Below are 17,103 nucleotides of genomic sequence, written 5' to 3'. Positions count from 1 at the left end.
TTTTTCTTGAGGTATCCTTATTTGGTTTTGATATTAATGTGATTCTGGCTTCATAGGAGTTTAGAAGAATCCCATGTATGTCAATTTTTCCAGAACAAGTTATAAAGTATTGGGATTTGTTCTTATCTAAATGTTTTGTAGAATTCAGATGGAAACCTTTTTTCTTTAATTGCAGAATTTTTATTGCTTTTTTATTTTATTTTATTTTTTGCTTGCTATTGATTGGTTTAGGTTTGCTATGTCCTCTTGGTTCAATTTAAGTAGATAATAGGTATGTAGAAATCTATTACTTTCTTATATGTTTTCTAGTCTATTGGAATATAAATTTTCAAATTAGTTTCTGAAAGTACTTTGAATTTCCCCACTGTCTGTTGTGATATCTCCTTTCCTATATCTGATTTTAATGATTTGAGTTAATTCTTTCTTTCTTTTGATTGTGTTTTCCAGGGGTTATCGATCTTATTAATCTTTTCAAAGAATAATTCTTTGTTTTGATGATCCTTTGTATTTTTTATCCTCCATTTTATTTATTTCTGCTCTGATTTTAACTATATCTGCCTTCTGCTGACTTTGGGATTAGACTGTGGCTATTTTTCTAGCTCCTTGTGATGTGTCATAAGGTTGTTTACTTGATGGGAAAAAATCATTTTCAAAGAGTCTCATAAATTTTGGTGTATTGCGTCTCTATTTTCATTTAATTCCAGGAATTTCTTTATTTTTCCCCTTATGTCTGATCTTATGCACTCCTCATTCAACAGTATATTATTCAACCTACTTGTATTAAAATAGATTATTTTGGTCTTTCTGTTGTTACTTTCTACTTTTATTCCATTGTGATCTGAAATGGTGCAGGGAATTATATTACATCTTTTAAATTTCCTGGTGCTTTGTGGCCCAGGATATGAACTATTTTGAAGAAGGTTCCATGAGCAGCTGAGAAGAAAGTATACTCTGCTGTCCTTGGTTGAAATATTCTATATATGTCTATTAGTTTCATTTGATTTATAGTATTCTTTAGTTCTGAAGCGTCTTTACTTACTTGATCTTTCTTTACTTGATCTACTGGCATGAGTGATGTTTTGAAGTCTCCCAATATTATTGTATTTGGGTCTATTTAATCTGATGTCCTGAAAAGTTTACAAATGTGTGTACCCACAATTGGGGCATACATATTTACTATCATTATATCCTCTTGCAGAATTGTTCCCTTTAATAAAAGGGAGTGGTCTGCTTTGTTTCTTCTTATGATATTCTGTTTTCTATTTCAGTTAATCTTCCAGAATTTATTTATAAGAGACCCTACACAACTTAGTAAAACCTTATTTCAAAATAAAGAATAGAAATTAAAGCTGAGGGTGTAGCACAGAGATAGAATGCCCTTTGGTTTAACTTCCAGTATCTCACACACACACACACACACAAAAAAAAAAAAAAAAAAAAACTAAACTAAACAGATTTTAGCTACAAAATTACTTTATTGACATTTTGTTTCTATATCACACTTTATTCATATAACAGGTGGGAGATAATTCATCTATGCTTCAGTCATTAGTTAATATTATCTTTTAAAAATGATTAGTAAATATTATGTATTTTCTGTTGAATAATACTTTTTATTATCATTATTATATTTGAAATTTTCCAAATAATTATTACCTAGTTTAAATGTTTTAAGGGCTACTCAACCTTATGGAATAATAATCCATCATTAAATGACATTGTACAGAAGTAGAGTTTGCAAAAAAATTCTCCATGTAGAACAAATCTTACAGAATTTGGAGGGACCTTTGGGAGTGGCCTTGGCCAAGTAGTAATGTAGACTTCTTTTCTTCCTTACTTGGACCTGGAGAGGTCTGTATCTACGGCAGTATAATGGATTTTACCAATAAAATGCAAAAGCTGCTTATTTAGAGTGACAGAGAAAATATACATGACATTTTGTTATTAAATTATAAAATCATATTAAATTATAAAGAAACTGATTTTTAATAGATAAATCAGTTACCATGACTTGTTTTTGAATTTAGATCAGTATTTTCTCCTTTTTGGTTGCATTTTTAATCTATTTTTAGTATATTATTAGATGAATAAGACATGATCAATATTTATGAAGTAAAAAAGAAACATCAAAACAAAATATCAATAGATGAACTTCATATCTCTTTGATGATGTAGAAAAATTATTTAACACCAGAATCAGAAATTTTCAAACATTTACAATTGCTTTATATTGATTAATGATGAAAAAATAGAGCATAAAGTACATTTAATTAATAAAAGCAGAGAACATTATATTAAAATTAATATATATTTATTGCCACAAATATTTGGTTCTTATACTATGTATTTCATTTTTTATATGCTTTGAGACAAATTTCTTAATTTCTCTGAGTTTCTAGTTACTCAACCAAAAATATGATTAAAATAACTGGTTTATGGGGTTAGAAGAAATAGAGATGATTTAAAGATCTCATTCAGAAGAGACAAAAGGGAAAGACTAGTATTTACATTAGACATAATCTAGTCATTTACCTTATGGATTGAGGGTTTAAAAAAGACTCAAATTTCAATACTTAATTGATGTTAAAATCAAGAAAATTGTGTTGGTTTAATGAATGTTGGTAGAACGTAAGAAAGATTTTGAGAGAATCTACTATTGATTTTTATGAAATTTTTATTTCCATTTGAGTTCCTTTTATAAAAAATTACCTGTCATAGTAAGAGAGGGCTATTTACATTTTGTATAAATTTGTTCGTGTTAATATTTTAGTAGTTGTTGTTTTTAGTTTTTGTTAAAGGTCATTTCTAACTATATTTTTCTCTGGGCTTTTGAAAGTAGACAGTGCTGCAAATCAAAGTGCTTGGGAAATGTACAGTTTACTCACCTTTAAAAAACTCTGTAAAATGAAGTGTGGGGGTTCTAGCTTCCAAATGGCCACCAGCCTAGAGTGAAGTATGTTGGCGAGGGCCAAACACCTGTTTGGCTCCTTTCTTTCTCTTTCTCTTCCCCTGGTTGGCCACCCTGCTGAGTAGTGACATTTATGCTTTATTTTTATTAAATGGCAAAGAAATCTCAGTTGAAAGATAGCTCCTTTTATGATTTTTACACATGTCTGAAGAAGTTGCATTTTTACAATTCATAAGTTCACAACATCTTTCACCAAGAAAAGATACAATTTAAAATCTATGTGAAAAACGATATTTGAGATGATTCAATTTCTAAACTGTGAAATGGTCTACCAAATATACGTTCCATTAGTGAAGAGAGTCTTGAGGTTATTTAGCATTGACTAGGTGCCAGCAACTTGGCTAACATAGTTGTGCTTCATTTCTACCACAACCTTTATGAAGTATTTTGAATCCTCACTTTACATATCATAAAACTGAGACTCAAGACACAAACCTAAGTATAGTGACACAGCTGCTGATTCAAAGAACTAAAATCTAATCCAAAACTTTAATATCAAAATGGCAAGCAAATTTTAATACTAATCTATTAAAATAAAATACACTAGCCGTGCGTGGTGGTGCATGCTTGTAATCCCCATGCTTGTGAGGCTGAAACAGGAGGACTGCACAGGTTTGAAGCCAGCCTCAGCTACTTAGTGAGGCTCTCAGCAAATTAGTGCAACCCTGTTTCCAAACAAAATGTAAAATTCCTATGGGAGCATAGCCCCTAGGTAGAAAGCCTCTAGGTTCCACCCCCAGTACCACCAAAATAATAACAATAATAATAATAATAATAATAATAATAATAATAATAATTTAAAACAATACACTATTTTAAACGACATCTTAATGAAAGTCAGTTCTTTGATCTTAAATTTTAGCAGCGACATTTCCCATAGTTGTAAAGCATCTGATGGTAGAAATCTATGTTACTGATAATTTTCACAGGAAATTTTCTAAAAGACTTCTCTTTTGGAAATTAAATTCAGTGACAGGAACAAAAGAACCTCATTATTCTAAAAAAAAAAAAAAAAAAACAGAGAACACTAAAACTAAAATGGAAGTGTTAAGATTGAATTTTTTTTTTCTTGACAGAGAAATAAAGTGTGTGTTTCTCCATTGTTCATCCCTTTTCAGCATCTCTTAATAATCTTGAGATGCTACAACTCTGAGACCTGGAAACAGAGGCGGCAGCAGCTGGTGCTCACCTGCCTAATAGACTCATAAAGGCATCTCGTGTGGCTGAGTTAAAAAACCATTAAGAAAAAGTTGGATTGTGTTTCCATTGTTCATTTCTTTTAAAAGAAAAAAAAAGTCAAGCATCATATTGATGCAAGATAATAGAGTCTAAAATGCCAAATAAACAGAGCAATAAAGTTATTCTCATTAGAGAGGACACTGGAAAACAGTTTCTTTTATAGCTTTACAACTTACATTTTTTGCCCTTCAAACTAGAATATGATTATTTGCGACCAAATTTAGTGGTTTTTGTAAACGTTGTTATAATAACACTTAAAAACTCCTTTGGTCTCTTGAAAGCAGTCATCTGTATTTAAAAAAAAAAACGGTGATTTGGGGGTTATATATGCAAATATTATCATTACTATACAATGACAATTACCTTATTTAAATATCCTTGGTAACAATAATTAAACTTGCTTTTGGTCAAAAGGAACACAGCAAACTATGTTTGCAGCTTTAAGAGCTTAAATCAGTTCGATTAATTAGTGCTAGTATGATTGTCTACTTTATGGATAGAACTTTTGTACTAGTGGAAAAATGCAAATTTTTATAATACATTTACATTTTTTAGTAATATAGCTATAGCCTGAGAGTTACTTTTTTTGGATGATGTATAAACTATTTGTGTGTGTGTGTGTGTGTGTGTGTGTGTGTGTGTGTGTGTGTGTTTTGCAGTACTGGACATTAAACCCAGGAAAAAAAACTGCTTCTGAGCTATTCTCCTTTCCTTATTTATTTTTTATTTTGAAAAAGAGTCTTTGTAAGTTGTTGAAGGTCTCAACTGCTTTGCTAAGGCTGGCCTCAAACCTGTGATGCTCTGTCTCTGCCTCCCAAATATTGGGATTACAGGCATGCACCACCATAACCTCTGACTTAGTTTATGAAGTATAAAAAAGTAAAGAATAATTTGTTATCTTTTCAATTTACCAAAACATATGAACATATAAATCAACCTAAGATAAAGCAGATATTGGCATATGTTTTATTTCATAACTTGTTCCCACTTGATCAAACTAATTTGGAAAATTATTAAATCTTGTTTAGTTTTATGCTACTGGTGATTGAACCCACAGTTATTCTACCTCTGGGCTAGACTCCTACCCCATTTTAATTTTTCTGGTTTTGAAGCAGGGTCTCTCTAGGTTGCTGAGGCTGGTCTTGAACTTGAGATCCTCCTGTTTCAGTCTCCCAAGAACTGAGATTATAGATGTATGCTACCATGCCTGGCTTTACTTTCTTTATAATGTTATTATTACCAGTTTATGTCTTTATCTTATTTCTTAAGACAATTAGTGGCACCGTGGGTAGTTTACGAGAAAGAGATATATTGTTGTGCCCGAGATGCAAATTTGACAAATTTTAAAATTAGTTTGTTTACTTGAAATGCAAGTGTTTTAGAGAACAGAGAAAGAATATTTGCAATTTTCAATGGCTAATATTTTTAAATGTTATATAGCGTGTGAAATGTCTTTCGCCTGGCATGGTGGCGCATGCTTGTAATCCCCGCGCTTGGGAGGCAGAGACAGGAGGATCGCGCAGGTTTGAAGCCAGCTGCGAGCGCTGGCTTAGGAGACCCTGTTTCTAAATAAAAATATAAAATAGGTCTGGGGGTGTAGCCCGGAGGTAGAAGGGCTTCCAGGAACCCCAGTACCACCAAAAAAAAAAAAAAAAAAAAGTCTTTCAAATCTTCATATGCCTAAAAATTGCATATTCCAATGAAGTTTATTGGTCATGAGAGCTAGTGATCAAGAAAGGACAACAAGAAAATTTTAAGATAATGATGCAAACTTTAAAAGACTGTATTGAGCACAAAGGTATAAAATGCTGGTAACAAGTATCCAGAGTAAACTTATTTGGAGACAGAGAGTGTTTGTTTAAGGGGTCTTCCTCAGACTCTGTTCAGATCTGTTCTTTTTCTCACCTCCCTTGCCAAAGAGAAACTTTCAAAATAATTTTATAATAAGAGTTTGCTTTTATTTGAAATATTATTTATTATTATTATTATTATTATTATTGTTATTGTTGTATTGAGAATTGTATGTACAAGTATTCTACCTCCAAATTACAAACTTACCTTTTTTAATCTTTATTTTTATTTTTATTTTTTAATTTATTTTTTATTTTTTTTTTTATTTTTTATTTTTTTTATTGGTGCACTGTATTCATACATCATAGTGGGATACAAACTTTTGTAGACATACATGCACACATCGCCCAGTCAGCCCCCACCCAATCCCCACCCCATTCTCTCCCCATCCCTCCCTCCCATGCTTGGCTTAGTGGTTGACATCTAGTATTATAGCAATTTATCCAAAATTAAAAATGATAATCTTACATAACAGTTTCATTTGTCTGATACCAAGCTTTTGATGACTTAAAGATAACATTTCAATATTTCTTTTTACTTTCTTTCTTACCAGAGAATATTTTTTTTCTATTTTTTTAGGTGAACCTATCATATATTTATATATTTATTTTTCAGAAAAAAAATCTATCCTAATATGGAATATGGACTCTAGATACCCAAAACGATCTTGAAAAAGAACAAAGCTAGAAGATATATATTTTCTGATTTCAAACCATATAAAGCTACAATAATTGAAACAGTGTAGTACTATTCTAAAGGCAGATATATAAACCATTGGAGTTAAATAAAAGCCTAGAGCTAAATTCTTCCCTATATTGTCAAGTTATTTTTGACAAGGTTTCCATAAACATTTGGTGGTGGAAATAATTTTGAAGCAGAACATTGCTAAATTGCTGAAGCTGGATTGGAATGTTTCTGTCTCATCCTCTCAAGCATTGGGATTACAGGTATGCACTACCACACCTGTATAAAATTCTGCTTTAAAAATTATTACTAAATATATTAATTTTGTTAGCAACCACTTTTATTTATTTATTTATTTATTTATTTATTTATTTATTTATTTATTTATTTAGTGGTACTGGGGTTCCTGGAAGCCCTTCTACCTCCGGGCTACACTCCCAGACCTATTTTTACATTTTTATTTGGAAACAGCCAGCACGCGCGGCTGGCTTTGAACCTGCGTGAATCTCCTGTCTCTGCCTCCCAAGCGTGGGGATTACAAGTGTGCGCCACCACGCCCGGCCTAGCAACCACTTTTATAAATTTCAATTATACCATTATATATTTTCTTCTTCATACCATATAAATTGAACAAAACAATTCAACATATAGCTAAAGTAAGCTACATAAGTCACTTAAATTATCTAAACTCCAAGATAAAAATTTGTTTGTAACATCTGAAGGCTAATTATGTTTCATATAATATGTTACACATCTTGCTTTTATTAGATATTGACAGCTTTCCCAAAGTCCTACTTTAATTCATTTTGATTTAAAAGTGTGAAGCTAAACTGAAAGTGTCAGAATATTTTTTTGGCTCCTGATGATTAAACCAGAAGGTAATTTTTATTTTCTTAAAACAAAAGACCTTGACAAACCTATATTAAACATGCTTGAGAGAGAATGATATGTATTGTGGCCATCCTTATCTAATGCTCACTAAAAGATGTCTTGCTTGCAGAAATTACTAGTTAGGAATAATACTATGAGTCTCTTTTCCTTTTACCTTTGCCAAGTTTTTGTTCTCATGCCTTGTTCTGGATTCTGGGAGTGCTCCCGCAGGCCTGTTTCCTAAGCAACCCCATCTACAGCTTCAGACTTGAGAATTCATATTCTGAACGATAAAACAATAACTTTTAGGACTGGTTTATCATGACATAATTTGAGGATAAAATAATTATTTTAAATACCGAAGTCATAGATGATAATCAGATCTCTAATTTGTTAACTTAATTTTTATACAACAAATGATGGCTAAATACATTATGATATATGACAGAATGTTTATAAAATTCTTCAGAAAAAAACATCTTAGTGCCTTATGTTTTTTTTAGCTAAATGATCTGTTTCAGATTTCATAGAACTACAATATTGGATTACTATATCATTTTAACCGATAAGAACTCTAAGTTCTAATGGAATTAAATTTATTATAAGTAATATAAAAGCATGGCATGCTTTACTGCATTCACTTTTATTGGAAAGAATATGTTCTGTTATTATTATGTTTTTATTAATAAGACATATATTGGACATTCATAGAGTGAATGTCACTCATCATATTTTCTAGAAGCTAAAGAGATTAAATATTTTGGATTTCTTATGATTGTCACTGATTCAAAATTCAATAAGCAATTAGAATATATAAATTTAAAATAGTTTGTGAAGAGGAAAAAACCAATGTGAGTATAGAATAAATAAAATTATAGAATACAACTCTTAAAATGTCTTAGATGTATTCTAGCCCTGTTGGATGACTTTTTTTGTGGTAACTATTCTAGAGAACTAAAATAAGAGCAAACAAATAGTGATAAAAGCTGTGCTAGTTCATGTTATGTGATAAATATTCTAGCAAACTTAAATGGATGTTAAATAACGGGTACATCAACACAGTTCACCTACAAGTCTAATGCTTCAGTTTTCTTTTCCAAATCAGTAATTCTTGTAAATACTTAAAATATGCTCAATTCAGTTTGAGTTATGCAACTTTTGGGAAATGACCTAAGTAGATATTTCCGTGAAGAACACTAAGGCTCTCATTTTTATTTGGATCTACCTTGAACCATAAATAGCATTAAAATCTGGAGAAATCTTAAATGACTTAGCATTTTATACCATTTAATTTTATTTTAATGGGATTAAGAAAGAGGAAGTGCCAAAGAGTGGATATAATATAAGGAATTACTATGCTTTTTATTCTTAGAGATTGATTTGTTACTTTTAGGAATATTTATTGAATTTTTTACATTTTTGGTAATGTTCAAAAAGCAAATAAGCATATTATAGATTGAGTGCATGACCAATTTATAACCATGTTCTGCTGTTTTATTACAGTCCTAGAGTTTGCATTTGCATTGGCCCTAAGAAAAGGACAAATTACCTCATGGCAAGCTGTACAAATAAAGCTTTTATGGTCATTTACATAAGGCCAAGTAGAGGGGAAATTAAGTCATCAAATAACAAATAGTCTTTGAGCTCTGCAGAACCTGTTCTCTAGCAGTCAATATTGTAATAATTTTAATAGAAAATGGGTTGTATAGATTTAACTTTTGTACTAATTATATTTATATCATAAAGGACTTGATACTACAAATTATTTTTATTATATTTTATGAGTATAATTGAATTGACTAAATATTAAAAGTAGCACACAGATGGTTCAAAATTATTAAATATTTTAAAGGTAAAAAATTATAATAATATCTATTATATTCCAAATAAAGATTAAATGAGAATGATGAAAGTTAAAAAAAGTATTGCTTCACACCTTGAAATTTATGGGTTATTACACATTTAAAAAACATTTAAAATCTAGCCTAAATAAATCAATATTAATTTGAACTTTAATTGATAGAGAGGAGTTCTAATATTTTATTTGAACATTTAGTAGTTTCAGATCTACAAGTAAAATGAATTCAGTTTTATTTGTATGTGTTTAGGAAATATTATAAAATTAATAACACTTAGAATTAATGAATATTTGACTTTTAAAATCTGAAATGTCCTTAGACTAATTAAGTTGGAAAAACATTGGTAAAGAGAGTTCTAATTATGCCTGCTTCCAGTGTTGAACAATGTTTGCTATTTTTTGTTATTTTTATTTCTTTATTTATAATTAAAAGCAAGCAATACAAGCTCATAAAATAAAATTAAATCATTTATTTTTAACACATGTATATGATCATTTGAAAGATAACAGAAAGAAGCTTAAGTAATAGCTTGTTTTAGCAAGAGACTTTAAGAAATCCAGTGGGTCCAATGAGTCTAGTATTAGAATTAGTAAATGTAAAACAAGCAAGTCAGAGATATAATTTAATCTAAAAGCATAAACCAAAAGAATATATACACATCTTAACTGTAATAGAAATAAGCTCCTGGGAATGAAATCCACAGAAAACTCTTCATGAGTTCTCTGATCATACTATTCAAGGTATCATAATGAACTACTTTGATTACAGGGGAGCAGGGCTCTATAAAACAAAGGACTCCCTAACACCTTCATCTGTGACTCCCTCCATGGGCACTAACACCATTCAAGATTGAGCAGGGGAATCACCAGCATAAGTTGCAAAAGAAGTCTTTTTTCTTTTTGCATTATTTTCCTCAACTATTCTTTTGCTTGCACCCACATGACACAATTTCAAAGAATGTAAATACAACCCAATTTAAAAATGGCAAATGCTCAGGGTTGGAAGGTGCAGAGCTCAGGACCAATAGGTGCAGAGCACAGGGCCAGAAAGCACAGAGCCCAGGGTGAGAAAATGCAGAACCCTGCACTTACAAGGAACTCATTTACAGTGTCACCTGACATCCTGACACCAGAGCACAAAGCTGTCAGAAGCAAGAGAGGGATGCAAACACTCATAAAGTGGGTCCAAAAGCTGACAATAAGTTACAGAACAAATAAGAGACATTGGAATATACTCCAAAATCCACTACAGTGAAAAACATATAAACATTATATAGGCCCAGGTCCTATATATGTAAATTAGCAGGACTGTTTTTTTACTTTTTCTTTCTTTTTCACTGTTGCTAGTTCTTTTTCTTTTTTTTTTTTCCTTTTGGTTGTTTATTTATTTTTTGTCTTTATAATTGTTAGTTTTTTGTTACCTGTTTTGTAACTTTATGTTTGATTGCTCTCTCCATCATTCCTTTTACAAGCTTCCTACCTTTAGCCTACTTATTCAGTTCTCTGAAAATTTTTTTTTCTTACTGTACCTCCCTGTTTTATATTCAAGCTATTTTATATCTTCATACTAAAATATTATATACTAACTACATGAATGATACTATCTTACTTTCTCTTATTCTCAACATGATACTACATTATTTTACTTAAATTCTTAGTCAACTTAATCATATCCTCTACTTTACCCTACTCCTCTACTAATTACCCCAGCTCATTTGCCCTTATACAAACCTCACCATTGGAAAAAAAATTTAAAAATAAAATAACACACTGCTTACCCATACATGAACCTATTGATTGACACCTTTAAATTTATACTGATAATATTGGACCAGAAAGATTATCTACAGACTCACACACTAAAAGTAAGAAGATGCTAAGACATAAAAAAAATCCCTGAGAACTCTGAAAATATGAGAATGAGGAACAGTGAGAAAATACGAAAAATCATAAATACTGACCTACGAAAAATTCAAGATGAATTCCAAATCCTCATCTGAAAGGCCTCACAGTAAGTGTACAAAAAATAAAAGAGAAAATAGAAACATTAAGAAAGAATCAGAAAAAGGCCTGAAATAAAGTAAAAGTCAATAAATGAAATAAAGATAGCAATAGAATCTGGAAAATTATATGAAATGCAAATTAGAATATCACTGTTAGAAGACAGTTTATTCAAAATTAAAAGCACAGTCAACAGCATATAGAAGACATTACAACAACAGAACCTAGTCATTCAACAACTTCAGGACAATATAAAATGTCCTAACTTGTAGATAAGACACATTGTAGTAGGGATAGAGGCAATGGAAAACCCTCAGAGAACTTTTCAAACATGAAAAGACACTTGAACATCCATTTACAGGAGACATACAGAACACCATTAAGACAAGATCAAAGAAGGACCTCCCCATACCATGTAATAATCAAAATGACCAACATAGAATCTAAGGAAAGAATCTTAAAAGCAGTAAAACAAAAGAACAGGTGACATTCAGGGGCAGAACAGTAAAAATCGCTCCAAACTATAAAACCTAAGTCATGAATACTAGGAGAGACTGTTATGATATAATCCCAATCTTGGAAGAAAACAACTTCCAATTAAAACTGCTATATACAACAAGATTATTATTCAAATTAATAGAGAAACAAAAGTATTTTAAGATAAACAAAATCTCAAAAAATCCATGAATACAAAGCCAGCACTAGAGAAAATACTTAAAAAAATAAACCTTTATGAAGAAAAGAATAATTTTCAGAACCAGAAAAGAGATGCATTTGACCAGGAGAGCAACTAAACAAAGAAGAAAAAACATTATATAAAACAGAAGATAGAACACAAAATGTCAGGAAACAAAAATCCTATTTCAATAACACAGAAGATCAAATGACTTAAATCACCAAATAAAAGACATGGACTGGCAATGTGAATTAAAAATTATAATTCAAATATATGCTGTTTGCAAGAAACTCACCTTGCAGCCAAAGACATTTATCAACTGAAAGTGAAAGGATGGAAAGAGATATATCATTCCAATGGAGACCAAAAATGAGCAAGAGTAGCAAGCAAAACAGACTTTAAGCTAAAATACATCAGAAGAAACAAAGCAGGGTACTTCCTATTATTAAAGGGATCAATTCATCAAGAAGGTGTAATGATAGTAAATATTTATTCCCAAAATGTAGTTATACCCACATTTGTAAAACAAACCCTTCAGAATATCAGATCTAAAATGGACTCAAAATAATATTGGTACACACCACTCATGTCACTAGATCAATCTTCAAGGCAATAAATGAGTAAAGACTCTTCAGAACTAAAGAAACAAAAACCAAATGACGTTAATAGACATATCAAGAATATTTTAATCAGGAACAGCAGAGTACACATTCTTCTCAGCTGCCCTTGGAACTTTCTTCAAAATAGATCACATCCCGGGTCACAAAACAAGTACCAGCAAATTCAAAAGCTCTAATATAATTCCCTGTACCTTTTAAGCTCACAATGGAATAAAAGTTGAAATCAACATCAGAAAGACCAAAAGAAAATATTTAAATACATGGAGACTGAATGATACACTGTTGAATGTGGAGTGGGTAAGATTAGAAATAGGGGAAAAAATAGCCAGGCATGGTGGCGCACGCTTGTAATCCCAGCATTTGGGAGGCTGAGACCTGGAGGATTGTGATTCGTGGACAGCCTTAGCTACTTAGTGAGGCCCCCTGCAACTCAGTGAGAGCCGGTTTCAAAAAAAAGAATAAATAATAGGGTAAAGGATGTAGCTCGGAGGTCAAATGCCCCTGGGTTCCATCCCCAGACCCGAAAAAAAAAAAAAAAAAAAAAAGAAGGGAAAAAATAAAGAAATTCCTGGAATTAAATGAAAATAGAGACACAACGTACAAAAATCTATGGTATTGAACGGCCACGTAAGGAAAAAAGAGAGTTGTCAGGTAAACAATCTAATACATCTCAAGGACCTATAAAAACAGCAACAGTCCAACCCCAAAGCCAGCAGAAGACAGGACATAATTAAAATCAGAGCAGAAGTAAATAAAATAGAGCAGAAAATAATACAAATAATCAACCAAAAAGTTGGTTCTTTGAAAAGATTAATAAGATTGAAAAACCCCTGACAACCTAACAAAAAGAGAGAATCAATTCAAACAACTAAAATTAGACACAAAAGAGAAGACATTACCAGAGCCAGTGGGAAAATTCAAAGGATTATCAGAAACTATTTTGAAAATGTATACTCCAAAAGACTGGAAAACATGGAAAAATTCAATAGATATCTAAGCACATAAATTATAGAGTGGCAAGCATAAAAAATAAAATAAAAACAAATGCTGGTGAGGATGTGGGGAAAGAGAAACTCTTTGACACTCTTAGGGGGAGTACAAACTATTTCAGTAGCTATGGAGATCAGTGTGGAGATTCCTTAGGAAACTGGGAATGGGTCCCGCATATGATCCAGCTGTACCACTATTGATATCTTTCCAAAGGGGTTGAAATCAGAGAACTACAGTTATGCATACCCATGTTCCTAGCAGCACAACTTGCAATAGTTAAAATATGGAACCAATCTAGGTCTCCATCAGGAAATGAATGGATTACGAAATTATAGAAAATACACACAATGAAATTCTAATCAGCAGTAAAGAACAAAATCACGTTATTCCTTAGAAGATGTAAAGTCCTGAAGAACATTATGTTAAGAGAGATTAGCCAAGCACAGAAAGAGAAGGGACATATGTTTTTTCTAATATTTCCTAACTAGGTATTATTAAGGATACCAGAGGGACTCCAGATAACTAGAGGGGAAACCTCAGCAAAGCTAGAAAGGAAGAGTAGGGGAGAAAGAAGCCTGAGGTTAGCCAATAAAAAAACTACATTTGAACATGTGTATAACTGTGAATGTAGCATGATTAATCTGTTAATTATCTGTGTTGCGGGGCTAAGGGGAAGTGGTGGGGAAGGGTACCAAGCACTGTATGAATTTATGCCATTGTCAATATGATGTGAGTCTATAGAGTACCAATAAAATAAAAAAATAAAAAGTTGGCAAACTAGAGATCTTCTGGCTTCTGGCTCTCAAATTAAATATCTTTTGTTAGATACTAATTTTAGCTCTTTAGCACAAACAAGTGAACTACTAATACAGCTTTCTTTCATGATTGCTTTATGTATGTAATATTAAGCCTATATCTATTAACAGTAAATTACATAAGGGGAGTGTGTGAGAAATCATAGAATGACAGTATGTAGTTCTGTGTGTGTGTGTGTGTGTGTGTGTGTGTGTGTGTGCATGTACAAGTTCCAAGGGAGAGATAAAGAGAAAGGGATAAAATATTCTTGGGGAAAAGAGTTAGAGACATTTAATCCTAAACTAAATAATACCATGGCCTCACTGATACTAATAGAAATTCAAAATAAGTGAATACTATGTATACTATAAATACCTATGATTTCTAGGATTGTTTTATGTTCAATCAATACTGATGCAAACAACTGTGCATAACTCCTTACATATCTCTTCAACCTCTTGGAATCATTGTGTGCTTCATATATGCTAGATTGGTTGAGAATAAGTGAATGACTAACCAGGCTTACAAAAGGTATTTTAAAGAGATGAAGAATTTATGGCTTAATGAAGTAAACATGCCCTTATAAAAGAAGGTTTGTGGTTTGAGTGCATTTCATTTGAAACAAACATGAATGAACTCAAAGGAGGCAACACATTGACTGTTCTGCATATCACTAAATGAACCTGTTGACTTAGAAAATTAAAACCTTACAAGAGAAAATTTAAAGAAAGTTATATTTGGTATAGAAAGAAGGGCTGTGTATTCAGAGAGCAATAGACTTTTATTGAAAGGTTTTCTGTAGGAGTAAAATATAATTTGGCTTACCTTTTAGACAAAATATATTGGGTCCATGTCAAGGAGATTGCGTGGGAAATAAGAGTGGTGGAAATTGGGACAACATCCATAAATTATCAAAAAAGTCATAAGATCATAAACCTGTACACTGTCAATGTTGCTTCCAGGAATGAAATAAGGGAGAGAGAATGTATCAAGGCAAAGAGTGCACTATGGCCATGGCCCCAACAGTGAGTGGTGATTGAAAAAAATACTTGCAGGAGTCTCCAGGATTTAGGATGAGCAACTGAGAAAAGACACTGGCACTCATTTAAAAGTGGTAGGTGAAGTCAAGTAAAAATGAAGGTAGTAATTTCTTTTTAAGTATGTAAATTGATGAACCATATGAAGATATTCTGCAGGACAAAAGAAGGTCTAGAGATGAGGCCAATGTGTAGAATTTCATCACTATGTCAGAAAATCATTTACTTACATGCAATTCTTATTCTTTAAGAAGTGATTGTGCTTAATTTTCCCCTTGAGAAAGACTAGAGCAATTGAGTATTGAGTAATTCTGTGTCCTTGTTGAAATTTGTTACTTACAAGGTGATCCCTGTAAAGAGAGACCATTCCTGTTCTTTATTTTTACTCACTACATGAACATGCTCAGACACACATACATATACACATAAAGAATTTTACCAGTTTATTCCTGTTAGTACAATATGCACACTGCTACATTACCAAATTCTGCATAGCTAGTTGGGGTCAAGATGTCAATCAAAATTAAACTCACAGATGAGATAATGGACATCACCCCATCTGTCTCAGGCAGGATTTTCCTTCACCAGAGAGAATCTGACAGCTGTTGTTTAAAAGAAGCCTCACTTCCGCTCATTTCCTTATTATGACATTCCAATTTCCTCCCTGAGACTTTCTTCCAAGTTCTTGATCTCAACTCTAGAAATTTGCATATAAAGTTCCCCGGGCAGCTATAGTATTGAAACAGCTGCATGATTACTCCAGCAATCATTTTTCCACCTTTCAACTCTTGTAGCACCTGCATTTCTGTTCCTCAGGCAGCTCTCCTCTAATACTGCCTTGCAAAGAGCTGTCTGTAGACTAGTCTTATCACTGCTGCTAAAATTGTAAACAGTGAGAGGGCAATAACCTTCCTCATGCTTAGCATACAGAAGGGACATAAAAATAGTACATACTTGACAGTTGAATAAATTGCTAAATGAACGAACAAGTTTATCTATGAAGATTTTTTTAATTGTTTGACATTGTTAAAGTAAACACAATGCCTTAGATACTCTCTGAGCTCCATCAAGGGTATGCAAAGTCAAATGGTATTCACACATCTAAGAAACTCAAACAGTAAAAGAAAATGCAAGAACTTGAATCTTTCTAAGGAAAACTATGGAAAGGCATATTATTTTCTTTTGATGCTTAAAATAGATTGTGAAGAACAAATAATTTTAAATGTATTAAACAGAGTAGATTCCAAGTAATTTTCATAAACTAGGTGTTTTCAGATATAAAGAACAATGGCAGACTAATTGCCTATGTGCAATGTAAGTGAGATAAGGTTAAAAAAAAAAAAGCCTCATTACTGTAGCTCCTGGTATACCATTACCAAATCTAACTTTATACTCACAATGTCCTTTATTTTTCACATTTCTACCACATAAATTTAAACTTCTGAGCACAATACCACTTTTGAATTAAAGAGGAAGGAATTGTGAAGTATGTATTCTGCTGGAATTTACTTTTC

The sequence above is a fragment of the Muscardinus avellanarius genome (genome assembly GCF_963383645.1).
Source record: "Muscardinus avellanarius genome assembly, chromosome: 8".
In the NCBI taxonomy this organism is placed as follows: Eukaryota; Metazoa; Chordata; class Mammalia; order Rodentia; family Gliridae; genus Muscardinus; species Muscardinus avellanarius.
Note: the sequence above shows the minus strand (reverse complement) of the source record.